This window comes from Chiloscyllium punctatum, chromosome 6 (genome assembly GCF_047496795.1).
Source record: "Chiloscyllium punctatum isolate Juve2018m chromosome 6, sChiPun1.3, whole genome shotgun sequence".
Taxonomy (NCBI): Eukaryota; Metazoa; Chordata; class Chondrichthyes; order Orectolobiformes; family Hemiscylliidae; genus Chiloscyllium; species Chiloscyllium punctatum.
In genome coordinates, this window is record NC_092744.1 from 118274086 (window position 1) to 118299937 (window position 25852).

At 44.3% G+C, this 25852-nt stretch overlaps 1 long non-coding RNA gene across 1 annotated transcript in view; it reads left to right on the plus strand.

The window, feature by feature from the left end:
• The window catches only part of LOC140478553 (uncharacterized), a 50511-nt gene extending 25679 nt beyond the window's left edge, over positions 1 to 24832 (plus strand). The window contains exon 3 of the long non-coding RNA XR_011960811.1: positions 24621 to 24832. This is a non-coding gene — a long non-coding RNA (uncharacterized lncRNA). The remainder of the gene's footprint in view (positions 1 to 24620) is intronic.
• The last annotated feature ends 1020 nt before the right edge of the window (positions 24833 to 25852 follow it).

The following is a 25852-nucleotide window of genomic DNA, read 5'->3' on the forward strand; positions in this document are numbered from 1 at the left end:
AGTGCTACTTGTAGATCTTTTATTCCTTCATTCATTGGTGAACATGAGCTTTGTTGGCTGAGCCAGCATTTATTATTAATTTTGAGTTGTCTCTGAGAAGGTGGTGGTGAGCTGCCTTCCTGAGCCACTGCACCAGCCGTTGGAACTGTTGTTCTCCGTGTAGCCTCCAGCAGGTGCTTCAACACTCACTCCTCATGTCTCTAACTGCAGACAGACAATGCAGCTCTCCCTTTTATATCTAACATCCTCACCGACTTATAACTCTTATAGTTCCTCACACTATCTCACCTCTTCCATTCCCATCTGTGTTAGAGATCTCTAAAATTTCTTTATTCTTGTTTAAATTTCTGATCACCTAAAATCTCCCCCTTTTTAAATTTGTAAGCCCTTCAGTTTCTGTAACTCTCCATATAACTGTATTCAATGACAGCACAGGTTCCCTTCCTTAAATCTCTATAATTACAATGGTTGCGTGTGGTAAATTGGAACTTTTCATCCTCCTTATCTATCTCAGGACTTCCAGCCCCCACAATCCCACTAATTTGGAATGCTCCCATTCTCTGCACCTCCTCATGTCCTGAGGGTCCTTCAACACCACCAGTGCTCCAAAAGTTTATATTCTGCCCAGTTACTGCAAGTCTTCTAACTCTGTAACAACCAACAGTCTCCAGTACCATACAACACTTGCTGGCTCTCAATTTGTATTTGTTGAAGTCTACCCATCTCTGTAAGCAGCTCAGAAAAAGCACTTTTGACTCTCCATAGCTCCGTCATGAACAAGCTACTATCTCTATTTCCTTCGCCTTCTTCAGTGTCTGCAACTCTCACTGTATCTTCCAATAACCTGCTTTCGACACTGCAGGTCTGCCTAGCTCCCCAGATAACCTGTTCCATCCCATATAGCTCGCTCAATCACTGTAACACCCTCTGCTTTGTCTAATCCTCCTCTTCCCCACTGTCTTCCAGGCACAACAGCGATTCTGTAAGGCAGCAGTGTGGAATGGGATGTTATAAATCTTAGCTGATGCTTGAGGCCTATCATTACCTGGGAGTCACAAAGGCAGAGAACCTGAGAGAGACCAGCACAGAGCGGGAGAATATTAATCAGTAGCGAGGATCGAGGTTGACTAGGACTTAGAGTTGGAGAAGCAGCAGAGCAGGAGATTCGAAATCAGCACCGAGTCACAGAGGGAGTGACCATGTGACGGAGCAACTTGGAGCAGGAGCATGAGGCTCACTCACACCTGGGAGTTACAGAGGCAGCAAAGTGGGAGGATATAAATCAGCACTGAGGATCGAGGCCTAATCGTGCCTGGGAGTCACAGAGACGGTGACCCTGTGAGGGAGCAGAATGGAGTGGGAGCTGGAGGATTACACGTACCTGGGAGTCACACGGATAACTTTCTGCTGCTGGGACGGGCCTGCACTGAGTTTGGAAGAAGTACAAAAGCCTTCACAGAAAAGGCTGTAAATTCATTGGCAGATAATGCACCGTTATTAGGGACTGTCAATGAATTGATAGAAGTTAGCAAATTTATTTTTTCAACTTCTGAAATACAGGTTGAACTCAGAAATAAGAAAGAGATGTGAAATTCTGAGCCTATATATATATATATATATATTACCCTCAGTAAGCCACAGTTGTATAAGGGAGTTAACAATATTGTTTTTTTTCTCCTGATGTTAATTTAATTCTAAGTAATTAATTAAGTTACTCTAGACATGTTGCATTTTAAGACATGAAAAGACATGTTTGTTAGATGGAAAATATGTTCTGTTACGTTGGGAAGTCATAGCCCCTGCTCGTGTCCTAGATGAACACTTGGTCTTGGACCTCAGATAGTAACTAGAGACTCTACGGGACATCTGTGATGCTGACAGTTAGGTGAATAGCTCACACAGAGAGCAGATCACCCTGCAGACATGACAGCCAAGAAGAAGAAAGAGAATAGGGGACTAGACAATCGAAGAGAAACATTCAGGGAATGGAAGGATATCCTGATATCTCCCTCCCAATTCAGTTTCCTGGTTTGGAAGCTGATGTAGGTGCGGGCTGTTCAGGGGAGGGCAGTCGGAGCCATGTCTGCGTCACCACGAACAGTCTGACTATGCAGGAGGGGGGGGGGGGGAAAGGAAGGAGGATCAATAGTCACAGGGGAGTCAGGAAATTGAAGAAGGTGGATTAGTGGTGCTGGAAGAGCACAGCAGTTCAGGCAGCATCCAACGAGCAGCGAAATCGATGTTTTGGACAAAAGCCCTTCATCAGGAGAAGGGCTTTGGTCCAAACCGTCGATTTCGCTGCTCGTTGGATGCTGCCTGAACTGCTGTGTTCTTCCAGCACCACTAATCCAGTATTTGGTTTTCAGCATCTGCAGTCATTGTTTTTACCAAATTGAAGAAGGTATCAGTGTTTCTGTAATTCCAGGATAGTGGGGTTAAGAATATAACGGTGTCTGCAGGGCATTTGTCTGGGGGACAGTGAGCAGTCAAAGGTCATGTCCATGTTGGTAGGAATGACCTGGGTAGGAAGGGTGAAGCGGTCTGGGAATCAGAATTTAGGGAGCGAGGTGGATGGTTAGCAAGCGGGACCTCAAATGGAGCAATCTCTTGGTTATTGCCAGTTTCGTGTCCAATTGAGAACAGGACTCGGAGTTTTAAGTAGATGAGAGTGTGACGGGAATGATGGTTCAGCAGAAATGGCTTTGGTTTCCTGGGACATTGGGACTGGTTCTGGTTCTGGGGAAGGCAGCAACTGTACAAGCTGGATGGGCTAACATGACAGAGCTGGGACTGAATTTCTTATGGGGTGTTTGGGAGGGATTGAAAACAACTTGGCGGGTGCAGACGATCCAAAAAGGAATAGTAGAGAAGACTACCAGGATTCTCAAAATAATGGGAGATACAGTTGGTACTAATTTACAACAACAAGTTTATCAGTGGAAGATGGAGTAAGAAAGAAAGCCTTAATCTGAGGTTCACTGCATAGACATGAATACTCGGAGTTTGGAGAGTTCTAGATGCAGATTGGTGTGTGGAAATCTGATGGACTGATCACCGAGATCTGGCTCAAGGAATTGCAGGACTGTGTGTTAAATATTGCTGTGTATCAGGGATTCTGAAATTATAGAAGGGAAGGGAAAGGATGAAGGTGGAAGTATTGGTTTTGATTAGCATTAGTTAAGGCGCCTAAGAGAAAGAGCCTACTCACTCACTCGGGAAACATTCGCTACCTTTCCCCCAGCTGTACCAGCTGTTACAAATAATTCCACCCCCCCTTAGTACTGTTTGGTCATTCTCACTGTTCGGAAGGAACCAAACCACACAAGAGCAGAAAGAGCCAAGAGGGAAAGGGGGCTCCCCAACGTTCAGCTCCTCACTCTATCACAGGGAAGGATCCTGACCCTAACAACCATGAGAAGCTGACTGACCGTGTCCAAGCTCGCTGACTGGGATCTGAGACTCCCCCTGACTCCCTGTGCTGGGCACTGTGACTGACTGTGGATAATGATATCAAGCTTCCTGGGTTTGTGTCTGTGCTAAACACCGAGACAATACAGCAGGAGGGTGAGCCTCGTAGCTCTGGCTGAGGGGAAACACTGCTGAGGGCAGGGTAAGGCAAGGCAATCATTCTGTGAGCATTCAAGTCAGTTCAAAGTGAGTGTGTACAAACACCGAATGTGCACCCTAGAGGGACAGGCCATGAGTTGTGTGTGTTCCTGAGTACAGTGTCCTTTGTGGTAGCATTGAGTGCGTACAAACACGGAGTGAGTAGCCCAGAGGGACAGGCCATGAGCTGGGTGTGTATCCCTGAGCACAGTGTCCTTGCAGCAGAATTGCAATGAGAATTGTGAGTGCACCCTGAGCTGCAGCATTGAAGTACAAATGTATACTGTCAGTGGGTCGGAGATGTGCTGGGATGGCATGGTGAGGCTGGCATGTGACATGTGCCAGCATTGGTCGGTGTGGAGTACATGCAGCTTCTGTCTGTGCAGTGTCCCCCGAGACGTTGGTGTCCAAGATAAAAGGCTGCAGGAGTGAGGGGCAAGATGGAGTCATAAGTTACCAGCTCTGACTTTCACGTCCAATTCTCCATATTGAGTTTCCCTACTGTGGGAGGGAGGTTATGAAGCTGTAACTTGTTGAGGAGAGATCCACTGAATGTGGCTGTTGATCATCAGTAATCATTCAGTCAACATCTTGCCACTCCCGCGCTCAAATCTTGTTTTAGAGATCAGTCCAGTAAATAAACAGGCCCTTCATCCCTGCAAGCCCGCACTGACACATGATGCTGTTCTAAAGTTAAAAAGAAAGTTTTTGCTCCGACACTCTATTTCATTCTGTTCCCTACTTACTCATATTTGTGCCAAGATCCCTCTTTAATCTTGCTATATTAGCTCCTTCTCCTCTGTCAGTGCCTTCCAGTCACTTGCACATTCTGTCTGGAACAGCAAAAATAAACCTTTCCTATCACATCTCCTGAACTTTCTCCCTTTTACCTAAAACCTACGGTCCTGAGTAATTGATGTTCCTACTCTGGGAAAAAAGTCTCTAACTGTCCTTCTATCTATGCCTCTGATAATTTTGTAAATATCTATCAGGTAACCCCATAGCCAATGATGCCTAGATGCACACAAACCATGTGTGTTCAATATCTCCTTCTGGCTAATACCCTCCAAACCAGACAACATCCTGGTAAAACATTTCCATACCCTCTCCAACACTTCCACATCGTTCTGCTGGTGTTGGAAACCAGTATTGTACACGATATTCTAAATGTACCTCAAACTAAGTTTCTCTACAGCTGCAATATGACCTGCTAATGTTCATACTGCATGCTCCGATGCCTGTCTGCACGTTTGACGTCAGTCGTCTTGATCATCCTCTCCACCCGTGTTGTCACTTTCAGGGAACTGTGGAGCTGTAAACCTAGATCCCTTTGGATGTTGATGCGGCCAGTCGTTTTTCCATCCACTTTATACTTCTCTCCTGCAGTCGACCTTCTAAAAACACATCACGTCGCAACTGTCCAGATAAAGTTACATCGGTGTTCTCTCTGTCCAAGTCTGCAGCTGACCTATATCCTGCTGTATTCTCTGGCAATCATCCTCACAATCTGCAACTCCGCCAATCTATTTACAGATCTCCAGTCACAAAAACACTGTTCCACCACAACTCTGTCTTCAATGACCAAGCAGTTCTCTATCCATCTTACTAAGTGAACGCTGATCCCATTTCACTTCACCTTCTGTCTGAGCCTGCCATAAGCAACTATATTCAAGGCCTTGCTAAGGTCCAAACGGCCAACATGCAGCCCCACACCCTCATCAATTAATTTCGTCACTTCCTCAAAATAATCAATCAAGTTTGTGAGACAGGATTATCCCCACACAACTGCGTTGCCTGTTGCTAGTTAGTCAATATTAGAGTATTTTTGGAGCTGCACTCATTCAGACAAGTGATTATTCCATCATATTCCTGACTTGAACCTTGGAGGTTAGACTAGATTCCCTACAGTGTGGATACAGCTCCTTCAGCCCAACCAGTCCACACCAACCCTCCGAAGAGTAACCCACCCAAACACATTCCCCTGCCCTATATTTACCCTGACTAATGCACCTAACACTATGGGCAACTTAGCATGGCCAATTCACCTGAACTGCACATTTTTGAACTGTGAGAGGAATCCGGAGCACCCGGAGGAAACCTATGCAAACACGGGACGAATGTGCAAACTCCACACAGACAGTCACTGAGGCCGGAATTGAACCTAGGACTTTGGTGCTGTGAGGAGCAGTGCTAAGCACTAAGCTCTTGATAGTTACTGTACAGTGGGAGGTTTGTCGGTCTGTGATGGTTCCTGTACAGTGGGAGGTATGTCGGGCTGTGATGGTTCCTGTACAGTGGGAGGTATGTCGGGCTGTGATGGTTCCTGTACAGTGGGAGGTATGTCGGGCCGTGATAGTTACTGTACAGAGGGAGGTATGTCGGGCCGTGATGGTTACTGTACAGTGGGAGGTATGTCGGGTGTGAGGTTGCAGACTGAGTTGTACAGAGTATGATTCTACTGCTGCAGAAGGCCCATTGTACCTCACAGATGCATCATCATCTGTTGCTCAATCTGTTTAACGCCTGTCCCAGTAGAAACCCATATCATGGTGAGGTGGGTCTGCAAAATGTAAAGGTAGCCCTTGCTCCCCATAAGGACTGTGCAGTGACCATTCTTACCGGTATATGAAATGTAGAAGTGTATCTGCAGCAGGCAGATCAGTGATGATGTGGTCAATGATATGTTTCCCTTTTACTGATTCCCCCATAACCTGCCGCAGAGCAGTCTAGCAGCTACAGGATCCAGCATCAATGCTGAGCACTGTATTGACTATATGCCAAGAACTGCCCCCTCAGCCTGGCTATGTCCTGTCAGTGGGACATAACCTACCAGAGAGGATGGTGATGTTGCCAGTGACATAGTCCTGTTCACAGAATCCTCCTTTACAGGCAATATCTGACTGTTTTTTGATTAGTTTGTGGGAAATATACAACAGGTCACTTTTTTACATTTTATGTAATGAAGTATTAATAGCACTTTGTTTCTTACATATTTTAAAATAACCCAAACATCAATATTTTTCAATTGAAAACAATTGAAGTGAACAAGAATTGAAATACCAGAGAGCACACTTGACTATTATACAATTCAGTGACTGTAGTAAACAGCCGGTTCATGTTTCGATCAGTGAACACACCATCTTGCAGGCAGCAAAGCTGTTGGAAATGACTTTGAGGAAAAGCCTGAATTCAGACACAGTGTTACTGGCCCTCACCATGACCTCCAAAACACTGACCATCTCCAAAATCTGTCCACAGAGCTTTCAAACTGGAGCTGGGCAGTTACTGACATAATCCCTCACAATAGACTGGTTAGAGACATACCTGAACAACGGGGAGAGGTGTGTGGGGCAGACTGGTCAATGGACTAGCACATGGCACAGTTCAATATTTGTAAGAATGGTCTGTAAGCAACAATGTCTTGCAAGTATATCGCTTCTGGTATGGCACCTAAACTCTGTAATTCTGCACCTTGGACCTGATCTTGAATGAATGTGTTATAAAGGTGATGGGCTCCTGCAGCACATGGCATCTTACATTGAATCCCACATAAACCATATCCAGTGTATGTTACCCCCACGATGTCAGTATCCAAACAGAATTGTACAACTCCATTGATGGCCAGCATCATCCCAGACCAACGTTCTTGTGTGTGACTTGAGCTGGAAATCTCTGTGTAAATGTGCAGCATTGTTCTAACCGTTAACAGCAAAGTTTCTTTACTGAAGTTCTGACATCCTTTCATAATACCAACTTTTAGATTGTCCAATAAGCACAAAGTCCACCCATGTATTCAGTTCACTTTTATAACAACAATATGATGAAAACAGTGCCAACTCACAGTAAGGAGCATTGAAATGATGAGTCTAATTACCACACCCAAGACCAAATTATGATTAAGTACAAGGAATTTGAAAATATACATTTATTTTCCCTTTTATTAATATTGTGAACTCATAGTCGACTCTCCTGCTCCTCAGTGGCTACATGATTGGCTGTGCTATTTTTTCAGAACCACACTTTTTGACTCTGATCTCCAGCACCTGCAGTCCCCACTTTCTCCCTGCTAATATTCACTCGTAATCATTTTCATGGCAACAATATCACTGCGTGTTTAAACATGTTAAAGTCAGATCTGGGTACATTTTGAATTGCTTCTGTCTATCTCAAAGCTCACTAATATGGGATGTGAATGTCAGTGTCTGTGTGATGCTCGGTATGTAGGCCATGCCTCTGAGAGACTGACAGATTGTTTAAAACAGCACATACCTTCAGCTGTTTAAAACAAACAGGTTACGGCCTAGACACGAACAGCCTGAGCTCACAAAACCCAAAGCACAGTGTCCAACATTGGGCAGCTATGGACAATATTTTCATTTCATTTATTCATGGAATATGATTGGGCCAGTATTTATTGTCCATCCCTTGTTGCCCTTGAGAAGGTGAGGGTGTGTTGCCACATTGAACCCCTGCAGTCGATGTGTTGTAATTAGACTTACAATACTTTGAGGACCTGACTAGAAACATTGATGAGGGTCGAGCTGTGGATGTGGTGTATATGGACTTCAGCAAGGCATTTGATAAGGTTCCCCATGGTAGGCTCATTCAGAAGGTCAGGAGGAATGGGATATGGAGAACCTAGCTGTCTGGATTCAGAATTAGCTGGCCAACAGAAGACAGCGAGTGATAGCAGAAGGAAAATATTCTGCCTGGAAGTGAGTGGGTGTTCCACAGGGCTCTGTCCTTGGGCCTCTACTGTTTGTAATTTTTGTTAAAGACTTGGGTGAGGGGATTGAAGAATAGGTCGGCAAGATTGCAGATGACACAAAGGTTGCAGGTGTTGTTCACAGTATAGAGGGCTGTTGTAGGCTGCAGCGGGACATTGACAGGATGCACAGATGGGCTGAGAGGTGGCAGATGGAGTTCAACCTGGATAAATGCGAGGTGATGCATTTTGGAAGGTCGAATATGAAAGCTGAGTACAGGATTAAGGATAGGATTCTTGGCAGTGTGGAGGAACAGAGGGATCTTGGTGTGCAGGTACATAGATCCCCTTTAAAATGGCCACCCAAGTGGACAGGGTTGTTAAGAAAGCACATGGTGTTTTGGCTTTCATTAACGGGCGATTGAGTTTAAGAGTCGTGAGATCTTGTTGCAGCTCTATAAAACTTTGGTTAGACCTCACTTGGAATACTGCGTCCAGTTCTGGTCTCCCGATTGTAGGAAAGATGTGGATGCTTTGGAGAGGGTTCAGAGGAGATTTACCAGGATGCTGCCTGGACTGGAGGGCTTATCTTATGAAGAGAGGTTGACTGAGCTCGGACTCCTTTCATTGGAGAAAAGCAGGAGGAGAGGGGACCTAATTGAAGAATACAAGATAATGAGAGGCATAGATAGAGTCGATACCAGAGACTATTTCAAAGGGCAGAAATGGCTAATATGAGGGGTCATAGTTTTAAGCTGGTTGGAGGAAAGTATAGAGGATATGTCAGAGGCGGGTTCTTTACACAGAGAGTTGTGAGAGCATGGAATGCGTTGTCAGCAGCAGTTGTGGAAGCAAGGTCATTGGGGACATTTAAGAGACTGCAGGACATGGATATGGTCACAGAAATTTGAGGGTGCATATATGAGGATCAATGGTTGGCACAACATCGTGGGCTGAAGGGCCTGTTCTGTGCTGTACTGTTCTATGTTCTATGTTCTAATACCATTAGGTGGGGGGGGGGGGGGCCTTGAAATAGTGACACTAAAGGAATGGAAGTATACTTCCCAAACAGGATGGTGGTTGGCTTGGAACGGAAAGCGAACATGATGATAATCCCATGTGTCTGTTTCCTTTGTCCTTCTTGACGGTCATGGTTTCAGAGGTACGTTGTAAGGAGCCTTGTTAAATTTCTGCAGAGCACCGTGTAGATGGCAGGGATTGATGGTCCTGAGTGTCAGTGGTTAAGGGGTGAAGCTGCATTCACAGGGAAAATGGAGAGGGGGCGGGTATTTCATCGCACACACATTCAATGTGTGTCTTATAGATGGTGTACAGGCTTTTGGAAATCATGAAGTATGTTATTTCTGCAGGATTCCTCGCACTTGAGATATTCTTGTAGCCAATTCATTTATATGCGCCCAAGTGTGATGCTGGAAAAGCACAACAGGTCAGGCAGCATCTGAGGTACAGGAGAGTCGACGTTTTAGCATAAGGCCTTTACAGGAATGGGTAATGAAAGTATACGGTCAGTCCAGTTCTGGTTAATGGTAATCTGCGGGATATTGGTCGTTGGGAGTTCAGTGATGGTGGTGACATTGAACGTTAGAGGATATGATTCCATTTTCAAGTATTTGAGGTAGTCGTTGTCTGACATGTGTGCAATGGAAGTTATACTTTTCACTGTTAAACACACACCTTCATATTTCCAGGTCCTTGTTGCATTTGGATAAGGATTGCTTCAGTATCAGAGTAAATCATTAATAGTGGTGAATATTGTCCAATCATTGGCAAACAATCCCAGTTGTGACTTCACTTGAGTAGGGATGGTCATTTATGAAGCAGCTGATAATTATTGGGCCTGGGGCAGAGAGCGCTTTTACAGCTCACTGATGCTGTCCCTCTCTCTGAGCTAGGAAGCTGGCTTCTAGTTCCACCTGCTCCAAAGGTGTTTAGCAACACATCTGAATGGAATAATATTACAATACCTACCACATGGAGCTGAGTGATGACTTGGTTAGTTTGACAGCTGGTTTGTAATGCAGATTAATACTAACAGTGTGGGTTGAATTCCTGCACTGACTGAGGTTTATGATAAGGGCTGTCCTACTCAAGCTCTCCCTCACTTGAGGCATGATGACTGTCCAGTTAATCTATTGTCAGTCGTCTCTGTCTAATGAGGATGCAGCCCAATCAACCTGTCGGGGTATGGTGCCCTACCTTTCCATTTCTGATCTACAGGCTTACCCAGAAACCCCTCCCTTGGGGAACTGTGGCAGAGCTGAGATGGTTGCTCTCCACCAACCCCAGCCACCTTCCTCTGTACCACGTGTAACTTCTGCCAATGCAGACGATTCCTATTTGCTCCAGGTTTGCTGTTAATCCTGGATACGACACTTGGTCAAATGCAGTTATGATCATGTTAAAAGTGAAGTCACTGTCTCCTCACCTCTCGAATTCAGCTGTGAGTTTTCTTGTAAATCGTTTAGCTGAAGACTGCCATCTGGAGGAGACTAAAGTTGATCCTCCCATCGATATTTCTGTCTGAACATTGTTGTGAAAGTTTCAGCCTTAGCTTTCCTATTATTATGCTGGGCTCTTCAATCTTTGAGGAAGGTGGTCTTTGTGGATCCTTCTCCTCCGGTGAGTTGTGTGATTGTCCACCACCACTCACCCAGACTGTATATGAGAGGATTGTAGAGATGAGTCCTGATTCATTGGATAGATCTGTGTATCATTTTCCATTTATACCATGTGGTGAGTAAGTGGCCCAATTTAGTAACTTCATCTCATTCTGAGATGTATTTGGTGCTACTATAGGCAGGCCCTCCTGTATTCTCCATTAACAAGGCTGTATCCCTGGCTTGATGGTCAGGATAAAGTGGAGCATACACCAGGCAGTGATGGTTAAACTTATGCTGGAGTACAATTCTGCTGCTGTTGGTAATGACTCGAACCGCCTCACACAGGCCTGTGCAAAGTTCCAAAATCTATTGAAAATCTGCCCTGTTTAGCACAGTGATGGTATCACAAATGCACAGAGGTTCTTCACGATGTAAAAGTGGAACTTTGTCTCCATAAATACTGTATGCAGTACTTGCCGTTCCCAATACGGTTATCGAACAATGTGTCTGCAGCTGGTAGGTTGGTGATGGTGAGGTCAAGGATGTTTCTACCTGTCAGTCGTTCCCCCTGACCCGGTACAGACGCAGTGAAGCAGTTATGTCCTTTTGGACCCGACCACCTCGATCAGCAATGCTGCTGCTGAGCCCCTATTGGTGTTGGGTTTGAAATGGCCCACCCAGTAAACATTCTCCAGCACTGTAACTCTCTCAGTGCTTCCACCAAGTGTTGTTCAATGTGGAGGGACACTGATCCACCAGCTAAGGAGGGGAGTCAGCATGAGGTGTCCGTGTCAGTGTTTGATCTGACACCGTGAAGCTGAGGGAGGGGAGTCAGAAGGAGGTTTCAGTGTCAGTGTTTGATCAGACCCCGTGAGGCTGAGGGAAGGGAGTCAGCAGGAGGTTCCCGTGTCAGTGTTTGATCTGACAGCGTGAGGCTGAGGGAGGGGAGTCAGCAGGAGGTTTCCGTGTCAGTGTTTGATCTGACACCGTGAGGTGTTGTTATGTCACATTGTTGATTGAACAGTCTATAGGACACCTCTCCCAAATCTAACCCTTGCCCCCAGACGTTAGGAAGGAAGGGTTTCCAGGGTCTACAGGGCTTTTTATTTGTGTCGCTGTCAACCGAAGGGCCTGTCCTGTGCTGTATGACACTGACTCTATTTCTCTCGTGATTGGACAATCCAAGGTCTCACTCCTTCAGTGTCTCCCAGTGCCTTCTCTATTCCAAAGACTTCTATAATATTTTCTCGAAAAGACATTGCTCAATTCCATTTTTAAACTATCTACGTGTATATCTGTATCTTTCCCTGTCATCTTCTCCAACCGCTACATCCATCTGTGTCTCAGTAACCCTCCATATCTCCACAATTTTTGTCTCATACTCCAGACCCATCTATGACTGCAAATTCAGCCAGCCCCTACATTCTTCCCTATCTCTATACCTTCCAGCTGCTACAATTCTCCCTATATCCTGTGATTGAATTTAAAAATATCTCACTAACCTGTTCTAGCATGCACAGGCCATGCTATCTCTCAGCCATCTCCAGCCTTGCTTTCCTTTTCCAGTAACATCTCCAGCCTCGCTTTCCTATCTCAGTAACTTCTCCAGCTTTGCTTCCCTATCTCTAACATCTTCACCCTTGCATTCCTAGACACCTCAGTGAATTGGTTATACATCTGCTCCTGTATTTTCATCTTTCTGGGGCTATATAAAATATCCCCAGCAGTGTGTTCTGTCAACATTTTGATTCTAACCTTGGCCGATAAACCCTCATTTGAAGACTCTTCCAAGATATTGTCCTTCCTTACTGCTGTAACTGACTCCTTAATTAATAATACAACATCATCTCCTCTTCAACATCCTCTCCTGTCCTGCCCATATTTTACAGTGTAACAGAATATTGAGTTGTTGACCCTGACCTCCCTCAAACATGTCCCTGTGATGGCAAAAATGTCACACCTCCAAATGTCAACTCATTCCTTTACCACATCAGTCTGTCTGGTAATACTCCCAGCATTAACATAAGCTGGAACATAACACTTGGAATACTCTGTACCTTGGAGTTCTTCAGTCATTCACTATTTCTTATAAGGCTGCTCAAACCATGAACCAAAATTATAACTCTGGTACTGAATGTTGAACTGTAATATCTTTTTTTAAAAAAACGTATTCATTAAGTGCAACTCTCCAGAACTGAGCAGTCAGCTCCACATACAATGAGTTTTTGATGGTTAATTCCCCACTCAGTGTACAGAGGGGACAGCTGCAGTAATGTAGAAAGTGAGGATTGCAGTTGATAGAGATCAGACTTGAAAAGTGTGAAGCTGGAAAAGCACAGCAGGTCAGGCGGCATCCGATGAGCAAGCGTGTTGATGTTTTAGGCATAAGCCATTCATCAGGAAGGCGTTGGTGCATTCCTTTTTTCATTCTGTGATTCACAGGACGTTAGGAACTGTACTTACTCAGGCAGGCAGCACTGTATGTAGTGTTGAAATGGAAAGCAGTGAATCAGTTGGTTGGACATGGAATAGAAAAGTTGAAGGGAAGTACAGACTGATTGAAGTACAAACATAAGGATAGGTAAATAACCTTGGTCAGATAGGGTACACCTGAGGTTATTCCAGGAATTGATGCGAGAGATAGGTGTGCCTTTGGCGATAACCTTTGCATCCTCATTGTCCACTGGAGTATTGTCAGATGATTGAAGGATGGCAAATGTTATCCCTTGTTCAGGAAAGGGAATAGGGATAACCATGGGAATGACAGAACAGTCAGTCTTATATCGATGGAGGGCAAAGTATTAGAGATGATTCTGAGAGGCAGGATTTTCAATTACTTAGAAAACAATAGTTTGATTAGAGGTAGTCAGCATGGCTTTGTCAGCAGCAGATCATCCCTCAGAAACCTTATTGAGTTTTTTGAAGACGTGATGGTCGACCAGTAGATGTGGAGAACAAGAATGTTATCAATGCATTTGATAAGGTTCACCATTGTAGGCGCATTCAGAAGGTAAGGAGGCATGGGACACAGGGAAGTTTGACTGTCTGGATATGGATTTGGCCGACCCATAGAAGACAGAGAGTGGTAGCAGATGGAAAGTATTCAGCCTGGAGCTCAGTGACCAGTGGGGTTCCATAGGGATTGGCTCTGTGACCTGTGCGATTTGTGAATTTTATAGATGACTTTCATGAGGTATTGGAATGGTGGGTGAATAATTTTGCCGATGTAATGAAGGTTGGTGGAGTTGTGGATAGTATGGAGGGTTGGTATAGGTTACAAGAGGACATTGACAGGATGCAGAGCTGGGCTGATAAGTGGCAGATACAGTACGACCTTTAAAAATTGTGAAGTGATTTATTTTGGAAGGTTGTATTTGCATACACAATACAGGGTTAAAGGCCGAATTCCTGGCAGTGTGGAGTGACAGAGGGATATTGGGCTCCATGTCCATAGATCCCACAAAGTTGCCACCCATGTTTGCAGGTTTGTTAAGAAGGCATATAGTGTGTTGGCTTTCATTAACAGGAGTATTGAGTTTAAGAGCAGTGAGGTTAATGCTTAACTCTGTAAAGCTGTGGTCCAACCACGCTGAGAATACTGTGTTTAGTTTTGGGTGCTTCATAGAACATAGAACAGTACAGCACAGAACAGGCCCTTCAGCCCACGATGTTGTGCCGACCATTGATCCTCATGTATGCACCCTCACATTTCTGTGACCATATGCATGTCCAGCAGTCTCTTAAATATCCCCAATGACCTTGCTTCCACAACTGCTGCTGGCAACGCATTACATGCTCTCACAACTCTGTGTAAAGAACGCACCTCTGACATCCCCTCTCTACTTTCCTCCAACCAGCTTAAATTTATGACACCTCATGATAGCCATTTCTGCCCTGGGAAATAGTCTCTGGCTATCGACTCTATCTATGCCTCTCATTATCTTGTACACCTCAATTAGGTCCCCTCTCCTCCTCCTTTTCTCCAATGAAAAAAGTCCGCACTCAGTCAACCTCTCTTCATAAGATAAGTCCTCCAGTCCAGGCAGCATCCTGGTAAATCTCCTCTGAACCCTCTCCAAAGCATCCACATCTTTCCTATAATAAGGCGACCAGAACTGGACGCAGTATACCAAGTGCAGTTTAACCTAAGTTTTATAACGCTACAACAAGATCTCACGGCTCTTAAACTCAATCGCCCTGTTAATGAAAGCCAAAACACCATATGCTTTCTTTACAACCCTGTCCACTTGGATAGTAATTTTAAGGGATCTATGTACCTGAACACCACGATCCCTCTGTTCCTCCACACTGCCAAGAATCCTATCCTTAATCCTGTACTCAGCTTTCATATTCGACCTTCGAAAATGCATCACCTCGCATTTATCCAGGTTGAACTGCATCTGCCACCTCTCAGCCCATCTCTGCATCCTGTCAATGTCCAGCTGCAGCCTACAACAACTCTCTATACGGTAAACGACACCTCCAATCTTTGTATCGTCTGCAAACTTGCTGACCGATCCATCAATCCTCTCATCCAAATCATTAATAAAAATTACAAACAGTAGAGGCCAAAGGACAGAGCCCTATGGAACAACACTGATGTCCAGGCAGATTATTTCCCTTCTACGACCACTCGCTGTCTTCTGTTGGCCAGCCAATTCTGTATCCAGACAGCTAAGTTCCCCTGTATCCCATTCCTCCTGACCTTCTGAATGAGCCTACCATGGGGAAACTTATCAAATGCCTTGCTGAAGTCCATATACACCACATCCACAGCTTGACCCTCATCAACTTTTCTAGTCACATCCTCAAAGAACTCGATAAGGTTTGTGTTTCATGACCTGCCCCTCTCAAAGCCGTGTTGACTGCATTTAATCTAGCCATGCTGTTCCAGATAGTCATAAATCCTATCCCTCAGAATCCTTTCCAACAGCTTGCAGACGACAGATGTGAGACTTACTGGTCTGTAATTGCCAGGAATTTCCCTATTTCCTTTCGTGAAGAGAGGAATTACATTTGCCTCTCTCCAGTCCTCAGGTATGACTCCAGTGGAGAGCAAGAATGCAAAGATCTTCGCAAGTGGTGAAACAATAACATTTCTCGCTTCCCAAAGCAGCCGAGGGCAAATCTGGCCCGGGAAAGGCGACTTGTCAATCTTAATGTTTGACAAAAGTTTCAGCACATCAGCTTCCTCTATCTCTATTCATTCCAGCATGCACACCTGCTCTTCAAATGTTTCATTCATTACAAAGTTTGTTTCTTTCATAAAGACAGAAGCAAAAAACTCATTTAAGGTTTCCCTTACCTCCTCAGACTCCACAGACATGTTCCCTATGCTATCCCGGATCAGCCCTATTCTTTCTTTGACCATTCTCTTATTCCCCACATAAATGTAAAATGCCTTTGTGTTCTCCCTAATCCGTTCTGCCAAGCCTTTCTCGTGCCCCCTCCTGGCTCTCCTCAGACTATTATCGAGCTCCTTCATCGCCTGCCTGTAATCCTCTAGAGCTGAGCTTGACCCTAGCTTCCTCCACCTTATGTAAGCTACCTTCTTCCTTTTGACGAGAAGCTCCACCGCTCTCGTCATCCAAGGTTCCTTTATCTTACCCCATCTTGCCTATCTCAGAGGGACATATTTATTCATCACTTGCAACAACTGTTCCTTAAACAGTCTCCACGTGTCTATAGTGCCTTTACCATGGAACAATTGCTCCCAGTCCATGCTTCCTAACTCATGTCTAATTGCATCATTCTTTTCTCTTTCCCAATTAAATATCCTCCCATTTTGCCTAATATTCTCCTTCTCCATAGCTATGTAGAATGTGAGGCAGTTGTGGTCACTATCACCAAAATGCTCTCCCACCACAAGATCTGATACTGCCCCAGCTCATTTCCGAGCACCAAGTCTAGAATGGCCTCTCTCGTCGGCCTGTCAACGTACTGAGTTAGGAAACCCTCCTGAACACACCTTACAAAAACAGCTCCATTCAATAATTCTGCTCGAAGAGGTTCCAATCAATATTGGGAAAGTTAAAGTCACCCATTACAACAACCCTACTACGTTCACACTTTTCCAAAATCTGCCGACCAATGCTTTCTTCAATCTCCCTGTTGCTATTGGGGGGCCTGTAGTAAACCCCTAACGCGGTGACTGCTCCCTTGCTGTTCCTAATTTCCACCCATACTGACTCGATCGGCAGATCTTCCTCGACAATGGTAACTTCTGTAGCAGTGATACGCTCTCCGATTAGTAGTGCTACACACCCTCTTCTTTCCCACCGTCCCTATTCTTTTTAAATGCCTTGCTGATATATGTACTCACTGCTTTCCTTCCTGGCTGCCCCACTGGTCCGCGTCACTTCCTCCGCTGCTCCCGATCCTTCTGTGAAAGAGAAAACAACGCTGCCCACTATCGGTAAGTAATTTTAAAAAAACTGCCTTACCTTACCTGCAGTCTTTCGGTTTCGTCTTTCCTCCGCTGCTGCTCGCACTCACATGTGGAAGTCTCAGAGAGTGTGCAGAGCATATCTACCAGGATGCTGCCAGGACTGGAGGACATGTCTTCGGAAGAAAGGTTGAGAGAGCTAGGGCTTTTCTCACTGGAGCGAAGAAGGATGAAAGGTGACTTGACAGAGAGGTACAAGATGTTGAGAGACATCGAGTGGATAGCCAGAGCCTTTTCCCAGGGTAGAATTGGCTATCAAAAAGGGGCATAACTTTAAAGTGATTGGAGGAAGGTTTAGATGAGATGCCAGAGGTCGGTTCTTTATTCCCAGAGTGGTGGGTGGGCAGAATGCACCGCCAGCGGTGGTAGTAGAGTCAGATACATTCGGGATAGTTAAGAAGATTCTTGAATAGGTACATGGGAGTTAGTACATTGAAGGTCATGTAGGTTAGTCTGATCTAAGATGAGGATAAAAGGCCAGCAAAACATTGAGGGCTGAAGGGCTCTTACTGTGCTGTACTGTTCTGTGTTCCAAGTTTCACTCAGTTTGTGGATTCTCATTAATTTTTGCTTGAGCGAGTGAGGCATGCGAGGGAGTGAGCTGTGTGAAGTCAGGAAGCTGGGGTAGAGCGTTAGACCAAGACTTCCAGTTTTGATGTGCATTGTTACATTCACCTAAGTGCCAGCACAATATGCGTGGTTACCTAGACCAGACAAAATCCATCAAGTTCCATTATTAAAATTATTCTTGGCTTGCCGTTTGCTCCTGGTTTCTTCAGAAGCATTCTGTTGGGTGTCCTATCAATTAGTATCAGACCATCCACAAACATGTACAATTTTATTTTGATACTGGTGAATATGAAGGTACATTTATTGGATATAGTTTCAGAGGGTTCACTGTGAGACACAAGATGCTGCAATAGACTGTCAATTGTATACACCCAGTGTCTGGTCCAGGAGGCAGATGTATGGACTCTGGGGGACATGCCAGATGTCATCACCATAAGTAAGTTGTGCGTTGTGATTCTGACACTCCATGTCCATACATCTGCTCCATGGGCCAGGCTCTGACTGAAGATGAATTTGTTACAGCTGATTCCTGGTCAGTCATTGGTATCTAATTTAGACAGCATTGATACCTGCACTGAGAGCAGTGATGGCCTGTTGGTTGCTTTACTCCTGCTCAAGGCGGATCCTAAATGATTCTCTGTGAGAGAATGTTTGAATGACTGCCCTGACCCAGGATGGAAACTCTCTGGGCAGATTCAGGAGCAGGCCGGTGTCTCACTCAGTGCCACAGGCAGCTGTGAGGTTCAGTAGCACTGTACCCGAATTCACCCTTTTGAAATCCACTTTTAATGTCGATCATGATGCAAAGTGATGGGTTTACTGACCTGATCAATGATCAAGAGTTTGCCATGTTTGTGAATTGGGCAATAATAAGATATGAGCTATAATTATTTAACTGAACAATAACTGCATCATCTCTGAAAACAATAAAATTAATTTTATTTGATGGAATTAAAATGTAAACACCGAATCTCAGTACTCAAATGCGTACATTGCCGCTCTATCATTTGCAAAATGATTGACCTCTGACTGACTGCATATTCAGAGTGAGCAAATGATTGAACAATCAAATAGAATTATAACTCTTACACATTTAAATATAACCAGTCGATTTGATTTCTCACCTGAAATGTGTGAGTTTCACTTATTTGCCAACAATTCTATTAGTTTTAAAATAATGATGGAAAAGGATAGACTAGATCTAAAAGTTGAAGTTCTAAATTGGAGAAAGGCCAATTTTGACGGTATTAGGCAATATCTTTCAAAAACTGATGGTGACAAATGTTTGCAGGTAAGCAGACGGCTAGAAAATGGGAAGCCTTCAGAAATTAGATAGCCGGAGTCCAGAGACAGTATAATCTTGTTAGGGTAAAAGGAAAGGCTGGTAGGTATAGAGAGTGCTGAATGACTAAAGACATTGAGGGTCTGGTTAAGAAAAAGAAGGAAGCATATGACAGGTACAGGCAGGATAGATCGAGTGAATCCTTAGAAGAGTAGAAAGGCAGGAGGAGTATACCAAAGAGGGAAATCAGGAAGGCAAAAAGGGGACATGAGTTAGCTTTGACAAATAGAGTTAAGGAGAATCCAAAAGGATTTTACAAATACATTGAGAACAAAAGGGCAAATAGGGAGAGAATAGAGTCCTCAAAGATCAGCAAGGTGCCTTTGTGTGGAGCTGCAGGAGATGGGAGAGATACTAAACGAGTATTTTGTATCAGTGTTTACTCAGGAGAAGGACATGGGCGATGTTGATACACGAAGAAATAGATAGTGACGTCTTGAAAAATGTCCATATTACAGAGGAAGAAGTGCTGGATGTCTTGAAATGCATAAAGGTGGAAAAATCCCCAGGACCTGATAGATTAGGTGAAACTTGAAAGGGTTCAGAAAAGATTTACATGCATGTTGCCGAGGTTGGAGGGTTTGAGCGACAGCTGGAGGTTGAACAAGCTGGAGCTGTTTTCCCTGGAACGTTGGAGACTTGGGGTAACTTTATAGAGGTTTATAAAATCATGAGGGGCCATGGATCGGGTAAATTGACAAGGTATTTTCGCTGGCGTGGTGGAGCCCACAACTTGAGGGCATAGTTTTCGGTTGGGAAGGGAAAAATATAAAAGAGATGTAAGGGGCAACTTTTTCACTCAGAGTTGTACGTGTGTGGAATGAGCTGCCAGAGGAAGTGGTGGCAGTTAGTACAATTGGAACATTTAGATGGCGTCTGGATGGATATATGAATAGAAAGTGTTTAGAGGGATATGGGCTGAGTCCTGGCAGGTGGGACTAGATTGGGTTGGGATATCTGGTCGGCATGGACAAGTTGGATGGAAGGGTATGTTTCCATGCTGTACATCTCTTTGACCCTGTGACTGGAATTTAGAAAAAGGCAATAATTTGACATGCACTATCAAATAAATAAATTGTTTATATTATTGAATTGTAGCATACAATAAGTTGAAAACTTGCTTTTTTAGAATGAATAATAAAGAACAAAGAACATTCCGACACAGGAACAGACCCTTCGGCCGTCCTAGCCTGTGCTGATCCAGATCCTCATATTTTCTAAACCTGCACATATTTTCTAATGGTCTGTATCACTTTGCTCCCTCCCCATTCATGTTTCTGTCTAAATACATCTTAGATAACGCTATTGCTCCTGCCCCTACCGCCTCAGATGGCCACACGTTTCAGGCTGCCACCACCCTATGAGTAAAGATCTTCCCACATATATCTGCACTAAACTTTTCCCCTCTCACTTTGAACTCACGACCCCGAGTAATTGAGTTCCACAATCTGGGGAAAAAAGCTTCTTTCTATCCATCCTGTATATATCTGTCTTGATTTTGTGGACCTCAACCTTCGACTTTGTAATGAAAATAGTCCTAATCTACTCAATCTTTCGTTCTTCGTCTTTGTAGTGACACGGTAGCACAGTGGTTAGCACTGCTGCCTCACAGTGCCAGAGACCTGAGTTCAATTCCCGCCTCAGGCGACTGACTGTGTGGAGTTTGCACATTCTCCCCATGTCTGCGTGGGTTTCCTCTGGGTGCTTCCGGTTTCCTCCCACAGTCCAAAAATGTGCAGGCCAGGTGAATTGGCTATGCTAAACTGCCAGTAGTGTTAGGTAAGGGGTAGATGTAGGGGCATGGGTGGGTTGTGCTTCGGCAGATCGGTGTGGACTTGTTGGGCTGAAGCGCCTGTTTCCAGACTGTAAGTGATCTAAATCTAAATCTAAATCTAAATACAGCATTCCAAATGTGGCCAAACCAAAGTCATTTGCAAGTGTAACATGACCTGCCAGCGCTTGTCCTCAACACCTGATACCATATGCCAACCTGTGTTGGCATCTTCAGGAAACAATGGACCCGAACACCCAGATCTCGCTGTAAGTCAATTTTCCCCAGGAGTTTTCCGTTTACTGTTGTTGTTCACTCTTGAACTGGATCTTTCACAAATGGATGACCTTGCATTTGCACAGATTGAAATCCATCTGCTATTTCTGTGCCCAGCTCTCCAATCTATCTATATTCTGCTGTATTCTCTGACAGTTCCTTCACTATCTGCTACTCCAACAGTCTTGGTGTCATCTGCAAACTTGGCAATCAGGCAACCTTCTTCCAAATCATTGATATATATCACAAACAACAGTGGTCCCAGTACAGATCGCTGTTGCACACCACTGGTCATAGGTCTCCATTTTGAGACATCCCCTTCCACTACTCCTCTCTGTCTCCTGTTGGCCATCCAGTTCACTATGCATCTAGATAGATCACTCTGGACCCCATGCGACTTCACCTTCTCCATCATCTGAACATGGGAAACCTAATAAAACGCCTTACTCAAGTCCCTCAGTATATTCTGCAGCAGCTTCCCTACCAATGATATCAGGCCTGCCGGTCTACATTTACCTGGATTATCCCCGCTATCCTTGTTAAACAAGGGGACAATATTAGAAATTCGCCAGTCCTCCGGGACCTCACCGATGTTCAATCATCCTGCAAAGATAAATGTTAAAGCCCCAGTTATTTCCACACTCACATCCATCAGTAACCTGTGATTGATCCCATCCAGACTTGGGGGCTTGTCTACCTTAATACCTTTCAGAGTATCCAAAACTTCCTTCCTCTTTAAGTCGACTTGACCCAGAGTACTCAGAGATCTATCCCTAACCTCAACATCCGTCATGTCCCTCTCCTTGGTGAATACAGATGCAAAGTACTTCCTAAGAATCTCACCCATTGTCTCTGACTCCATGCATAACTTTCTTCCTTTGTCCTTGTGTGGGCCAAGCATTTCACTAGTTACCCTCTTGCTCCTTATATATGGAAATAAGTCTTTGGGATTTTCCTCCACCCTGTTTACTAATGCTATCTCATGACCACTTTTAGCCCATTTAAAACCTCGATATTTACTGGGAAATGTGGCTAGTGAAAAGAAAATAAACATTTGTTCGTGCGAGTGAGAACTCAGATCTTTTCAAAGTGTTTTGTGCCAAAAATAATTTGAAATTCATCTCAGTGCAAATAAGTGCAAGAGAAGAAACCTCTTGGGAAGAGTAATTTTCAGCCACTATTCCCCCCAAAGTACTTCTGAGGTAGAAAAGCGTGAGGATTTGTAACAAGGGCACAACAGTAAATATGGGTGGCTTCAACATGCAAATTGGCTCAATTAATCAACTTGACAGTGATATCCTTGAATAAAGATTCAGAGAATGTATGAGAGATTATTTCTGAGAGCAGGCCATCATGGAAACAACCGGAGAATGGGGCTCAGTGGTTAGCTCAGCAACAGGCACCCAGGTTCGATTCCAGCCTCGGGGGACTGTCTGCGTGTAGTTTGCACATTTTCCCCCTGTCTGCATGGGTTTCCTCCCACAGTCTGAAGATGTGCAGGTCAGGTGAATTGGCCATGCTAAATTGCCCATAGAGTGAGGTATGTAACTCAGAGGGGTCTGGGTGGGTTACTTTTCAGAGGGTTGGTGTGGACATGTTGGGCCAAAGGGCCTGTTTCCAAAATATGGGGCATCTAATCTTATTTAGAGTTGATAATATGTAACAAGAAAGGATTGGTGGATGAGCTTTGCCTTGGAAGGAACACCCACAACATGCTGGAGTTTCACATTCAGATTGAAAGAGTGAAGACTGAGTCATACATGTGAGTTTTAGTGTTAGGCAATGATAATTATACAGACCGAAGGAGGGATTTGGCTGTGGTTGTCTGGGGGAAGAAAAGAACAGTCAAAGGCAGGACAGCTGAAGAAATTTGGCAAACAATTAGGAAGATACTAAAGACCAAAGAGGAATTGTATTATGGAAAAAAAATCATCCATATCTTGATGAGGAAGTCAAGGATAATATGAAGACAACTCCCAGCGCATATCATACTTCACACGTTAGTCACACTGTGGAGGATTGGGCAAGTCAGTGGCCTCGTGGTGTTATAACTGAATTCTTATGTGATAGACCCAGATAATGTTCTGGTGACCTGGGTCCAAATCCTGCCACAGCAAATGGCGGAGCTTGAATTCAAATCTGGAATTAAGAGACTGATAGTGGTTATGAATCGATTGCCAAGAAAAACATACCTGGTTCACTGATGTCCTTTAGGGAAGGAAACTGCCATCCTTACCATAGACTCACCACTCTCAGACTGAAGGCATTTCTCCTTATCTCTGTTCTAAAAAAATTCTCTTGACTCTTGGGCTATATCCTTGAGTGCTTTCTCTCCGAACAGTGGAAGCATCTTCCCAACGTCTACTCTGACCAGGCAACCAGTATTCTGTATGCTTCTATTAGAGCCCCCTTCACCCTTACACACTCCAGCGAGTATAGACCCAGAGACCTCATATGTTAAGTTTTTTATTCCTAGGACCATTCTTATGAAGCTCCTCTGAACATGCTCCGGGGTGCTACATCCTTTATGAGTTATGTGGCCCAAAACTGTACATAATACACCAAATGTTGTCTGACCAGAGTCTTATAGAGCCGCGGAAATCCATCCATTCAACTAGATTAGATTAGATTAGATTACTTACAGTATGGAAACAGCCCCTTCGGCCCAACAAGTCCACACTGATCTGCTGAAGCGCAACCCACCCATACCCCTACATCTACCCCTTACCTAACACTGCGGGCAATTTAGCATGGCCAATTCACCTGACCTGCACATCTTTGGACTGTGGGAGGAAACCGGAGCACCCGGAGGAAACCCACGCAGACACGGGGAGAATGTGCAAACTCCACACAGTCAGTCGCCTGAGGCAGGAATTGAACCCAGGTCTCTGGCACTGTGAGGCAGCAGTGCTAACCACTGTCATCTCAAAAGAAATGTTATCACTGTATTTGCCTTTCTGACCAGATTGACCACCTGAAATAATAATCTTACAATGGTTTATAATAAATTTACCATGGAGTTACAAAAATGAACAATGTTTAAAGCATGCTGGGAAGTAGAACCCATCCTTGACCAAATTCTTCCACATGCTGCAGAATCCAGACAGGGTGCAGCTACCCAGAGATGGTTTGCAAACAAACCTGACAGCTCCAGACCCTGTAATACCAACCTGAATTTGGACCTGAATGGGACAATGGAAATTCGCCCTTTTGGCCATCAATGTGACAACCCCAGGTTGGATCTGATTGATTAGGGTAAATGAACCTGATCATTTCATTTTCAGATCCTCCACACCCTCCAAAAAGGCGTGAAGACTTGGAAGGATAAGAATCACCATAAAACCCCTCAGGGAGCGGTAACTCGAGAATAACCACTGAAAGAGAAGACACCTACAAGGCAATCAGAAGAAAACGAAGACTTCACCACGTGGAATCCGGTCAACTTCTGGTGGGATTGTATGTGATCATCCAAGCTTAAGTTAACCCATAAGATAGATTGGAGTGTTTTTCATTACGTTATAATACGTTTTATTGTTCTAATATTAATTGCATTCAATAAACAAATATCATTGTTTATAAGAGTTGACTCAGTTCTTTTGCTGAATGAAAGATTTCAAACACACTGTGTGGCAGATACAGCACCTTCCTAGCTACTGACACAGCCTGCACATTTACCTTGAGATAATCCGGACTGGAACTCACAACACTTTGCACTTCAGACTTCTGAATTTTCTCCCCAGCTATAAAATAGTCCATGCCTCTCTTCTTCCTACTAAAGTGCATAACTTCGCACTTTCTTAAGTGTACTCCATCTGCCACGTCTTTGCCCACTCTCCTACCATGTCTAAATCCTTCTGCAGCCTCCCTCCCATCTCAATGATACCTGTCCCTCTATCTACCTTTGCATCATCTAAAAACCTCGCTGGATTGCCCTCAGTTACTTCATCTAGATTGTTAATGTACAAAGTAAAAGGTTGTGGTTAAATATTTAGAATACTGAATATTTAAATCCCTCAGATGCTTCTTCGCCTCATCAAATGCCTTGCTCTTGCAGACCACCGCTGGAGAGAAGTCCTGGAAGAACATTATCCTGGATTTTTGGTACCAAGATTGGGTTGGACCCAGTGCCTCTACTTTTGGGCTCCCCAAATTTCCTCTCTTTGGATGTCTACGGGAGGAAATTATTCATTATTATTTCCTTTTGTCCGTGGGAAAAGCATTTTAGTGAATTCGATATGTGAAAGTCCCCCAAGACTTTCAAATTGTCACAGGATAGTCATGGAATATATCCCTCTTGACTTCCTTACGAATGTGGTGCACCAAAAGACGGAATTATTTTAAAGAGCGTACCAGTCCGTTTTGAACTACATTGACACAGATATATCGGCCACATTGTTCAGAGCCTTTGCTTTGCCGTGGGGATGGTTCTGGCTGGTTCAGGGGCCCCTGGGAGGAGGAATCCTGTATCAATATAGGTTCGGTTAAGACGTATTACAAAAATAAAAAAAAGTATCTA